Genomic DNA, 4,776 nt, shown 5'->3' with positions numbered 1-4,776 from the left:
AAGAATCACTTCCCTGTGGTTTCAGCCATCAGTCTCCCAGCGCAACCTCTATTTTCCTTTGAAAGTGTTCAATAATTTGTTTGTTTCAGCACCCACAGAGTCATCATAAATCACGATATACTTAAATGCTGTCTTCCCCAGTGTGCTTTCTATGGGTGTTTTGTAATCAGTGTATGTAGGTTATCGAGACTTTTCAGTCCTCCCCGCCTTTTATAAGCCAGTTGGAGAGTTATTCACAGTGCTCACTGAAGAGAGGATAACGTTTGGGAGCTCATACTGGGAAAGGCTTGAAAAAGATAAATTTTCAGCAAAGGATGTTGGGCTTCAGCAAAGATTTAAGATACAAACTGGGTAGCTTACTTGAAACTTCAGATATCAAAGATAAACTTCGTAAGTGTACAGCCTTTGAGTAAACCAACATACATTACCAATCTATAAGAAGATTTTAAATGGTTTAAAAACTGCTATTAGTTTATCACACCAACAGAAGCAAAAATCCCTAAGCCTGCATAATGTATTTGCATTAAACAAGCCTGTAAATATTTGCTTAATGAATCTACTTCTAACATTTATGTAGAAGGTTAACTAATGTGTAGACTACTCAAGCTTCTGGAGGTCCTAATGGTGACCCCCTCATTGTAGCTTATTAGACCTCACACTGCTCCATTTTAAAAAAAATTGTAGTAAAAAAAAAAAATACTGCTGAGCGATTTCAGCTTACCACTAAATGGGGTTTTGGAGCGTGGCATGCAAGATGCAAAATGGGTTTGAAGGCAATGAATAGAAGTTTATTCTTTCTGGCCAGAAAGGATGTCAGTACCGAGTCTGCATTTAGTCAATTTAATGTAATGTCTAGTCCAGCTACATGTAAATACAAAGACACAGATTACTTGATTGAATGGGCTGGTCTCACCCACAGTAAGTTTGCTGATGCGTATCAGTCGATGGCTCCGATCTCATAAATGGAATCAAGGAAGTTTCCCAGCGTACGTAAATGGATTTATCAATGAAGAAAAGGTTTGCCAATGGGAGGGAGTTATGGTTTACTGAAACACAATGAAAATCCCATCAATGGGCCTGGGCACCCTCAGACTTGCATACATTAGCCCATTTCCTGTCCCAAGGCATGAGATTAAGCAAGGCAGTTTTACAGATCTGCCGTTTCAGCTATGCTTTAAGGCAGGTCTGCACAACCTACGGCTCTCCAGCTGTTTTGGCTTCCAATTCCCAGAAGCCCTAGTCTGCTTGTCCAATGGCTAGGAATTCTAGACATTGGGAGCCAAAACAGCTGGAAGGTTGCAGGTTGTGCAGGCCTGCTTTAAGGATGAATTCAATTTGATACAGTTTATACAATTTCATAAAAGTGGGTTTCATATACAAAGGGAAATATAGCTGGCTGGACTTTTCTGGAGTTGAGGGGGAGCGGTATTTCAGCATTATGAAATTGGTAAAAAAGGAAAAATAAAGTGTATTCATGTTTAATTCATCTCTGTTCATATGTTTAATTATGAGGGGAGTCAATTTTTCAATAGCACTACTCCAGAGCAGCAGAAAACAAGATTTTTCCTCCTCAATTGGACATCCTTTCAAATATTTAAGTATGGCTATCATGCCCCCCTCAACCATTTCTTCTCCAAGCTAAACACAACCAGATCCCCAAGCTATTCCTTATAGAACTTGGATTCCAGACCTTTGATCATGTTGGTCATTTCCTCTGGACACTTTCTGACTTGTCAATATCCTTCTTGAATTGTGGTGCCCAGAACTGGACCCAGTATTCCAGGTGAGGTCTGGCCAGTGTAGAACAGATGTCATAAAGATGCAGCTAATTACATTTGCCTCATTTATTTTTGTCATATTTTTTCCTGCCAGGTATGTGAAAAGACGTTGGTGGGATTTCCTGCTCCAGGTGCAAAAGCGACTTGGCAGGCCTTGAATACTCTATGCCCTGAATGGGGTGACAGGATGACATGTGTGGCACTGCAATTAGACGTTTCTGCTTTGCATGCATTTGAATAGGGCACACTTTGCAAAGTTAACAAAGAATATGGGTTAGAAATAGAACAAAATCTTGCTGAATTTCAGTTACGTTGTAACAGCTGCGTGCATATATGTAATGACCCTGAAATCTTCCATTGTCAGGTTTGGGTTTTTAAAATGAAACAGAAGGGCAAGTTTTGTCGCATCAAATGAAACTGGAACAAAGTAATATAATCCTATATATTTATCTTTGGCATAGAGAGCACTGAAGTTAGAATCACATTGCTATTATATATACTGTAGTTTCTTCTGAGGTGCATCTATACCAGGCATGGGGAAACTTTAGCCCTCCAGGTGTTTTAGACTTCAACTCCCACAATTCCTAACAGCCTTCCAGGTGTTAGGAATTGTGGGAGTGGAAGTCTAAAACACCTGGAGGGCCAAAGTTTGCCCATGCTTGGTCTACACTGTAGGTGCCCCCTTGTGCCAGTAGGACTGCTGACCGACAGGTCGGTGGTTCAAATCAGGGGAGAGCAGGTGAGCTCCCTCTGTCATCTCCAGCTCCCCATGCGGAGAGATGAGAGAAGCCTCCCAAAAGGATGGCAATATCCTTTCAGACTGCCAATTCTCTCACACGAGAAGCGACTTGCAGTTTCTCAAGTTGCTCCTGACACAAAAAGAAAATCTACACTGGAAAATTAATGCAGTTTAACACCTCTTTAACTCCATGGAATTGTGGGAAATGTAGTTTGCCAAGGTCTTTAGACTTCTTTCCAAAGAATGCTGGTGCCTTGTCAATCTACATGTCCCAGGATCCCATTGCATTGAGGCATGGCAGCTAAAGTAGTGTCAAATTGAATTAACTCTACAGTGTAGAAATCCAACTTTAAGGGTTTGTTTGTTTGTGGGTTTTTGTCTGTGCTTTTTTTGGTGCAGCAGGTTGAAAGAGGGTGTGCCCATTGGTTATATATCCACTTTTACAAGGATACCAGGTGCAAGATAAAGGGTGAATACAATAACAGTGCTTCTAGTGGATAAATTTGCATCCAGCGCAGACGGAATGGTTTTTACTTCATTTTTATCTGGAACATGTAAACACCATAAATGCCATTCAAATACTTTCTTTGCTCATTCCATCTGGTGCTTGTGGTTTGTCACTCCAGGCAACAAGATGGAACAAACTGCGTTCCTGGCAGTTATTATTCGGGGCAAAAAAAGGAGTGGCCCCAATGCTGTGGAATTTTTCTTTTTCGTTTTGTTATAAAAGTACTCCCACATTGCCATATGGCCAAGAAAAAGGGATATGTACCCATGTGTACTCCAGCAAAGGCCATAGGAAGCACACTGTGCACATCACTTCATAGCAGGACTGAGGCTCCTTCTACACTGCCATATAATCCAGTTCAAAGCAGATAATCTGGATTTTACATGGCAGTGTAGAAGAAGCCAAACAAAAGACCGAAAGGTTCAACTGGCTTAATTGGAAGTTACTTCAATTTCACATTTTTTGTACTGTATTTATTGCCATTCAATTATTTACCGTAATAGGAAATCAGAGATGTCTAAGTAAGTAGCACTACATCATTTTGAGTGAGCTGTCCTATGTTAACTCTCTGTATGTTGTTATCTTATGTTTTGGCTATTTATTTTTATTGATTGGAGAAGGCCCCGGTGGTGCAGCGGATTAAACTGCTGAGCTGCAGAACTTGTAGACCAAAAGGTTGACAAATTGAATTTGGGGAGCAGGGTGAGCTCCCGCTGTTAGCCCCAGCTTCTGCCAACCTAGCAGTTTGAAAACATGCAAATGTGAGTAGATCAATAGGTACTGCTCTGGCAGGAAGGTAACAACACTCCATTCAGTCATGCCAGCCACATGACCTGGGAGGTGTCTATGGACAATGCAGACACTTCCACTTAGAAATGGAGATGAGCACCAACTCCCAATGTCATGGGGAAACCTTTACCTCTATCTTGAATTGATTAGGTCAAATGTTGTTTTGTTGTATATTTTATATGTTCTGTTTGCACTGTTGTAGCCTTATAAACCGCCTTGAGCCCCTTTTAGGTGATGGGGTGGGATACAAATGAAGTTGTTGTTGTTGTTGTTGTTGTTGTTGTTATTACATGGAGGGTGCATCTACACTGTAGAATTAATGCAAATTGACACAACTTTGACTGCCATGGCTCAATGCTATGGAATGAGATTTCTAGTTTGGTGAGACACCAGCTTTCTTTGGGAGAAAAGGTTAAAGGCCTTGGAAAACTAAAACTCCTAGGATTCCACTGCATGGAGACATGGCACTCAAAAGTGGTTTATTTATTTCGTGTCAAAAGCACTGCATAAATAAACAAGTATAAAACTGATAAAATACAAGCAGTATTTTATACAATTTTTTAGGCTTAAAAGTGGTGTCAAAACTACATTAATTCTGCAGTGCAGATCAGGCATGGGCAAACTTGGGCCCTCCAGGTGTTTTGGATTTCAACTCCCACCATTCCGAACAGCCTACTCTTGAAGTCCAAAACATCTGGAGGGCCCAAGTTTGCCCATGCCTGGTGTAGATGCACCCACAAGTGCTACATTCCACTTTAATTGCCATGGCAGCTTCCTGTGGGATTAGCAGCTCAGGAAGGCGTATTTAAAATTCCCAGGAATCTCTCAAACATCACTAAACTACAAGTCCCAGAATCCCACCCAACTTTGCTGCGAGACTTACACTGGATTGACAAATGGGGGCAGAGCTTCCTGCGTAATCGTTCATTGGCTGGGGAGAAAAACAAGGGGCGCGGCCTGTC

The sequence above is a fragment of the Anolis carolinensis genome, chromosome 4 (assembly GCF_035594765.1).
Source record: "Anolis carolinensis isolate JA03-04 chromosome 4, rAnoCar3.1.pri, whole genome shotgun sequence".
Lineage (NCBI taxonomy): Eukaryota > Metazoa > Chordata > Lepidosauria > Squamata > Dactyloidae > Anolis > Anolis carolinensis.
Note: the sequence above shows the minus strand (reverse complement) of the source record.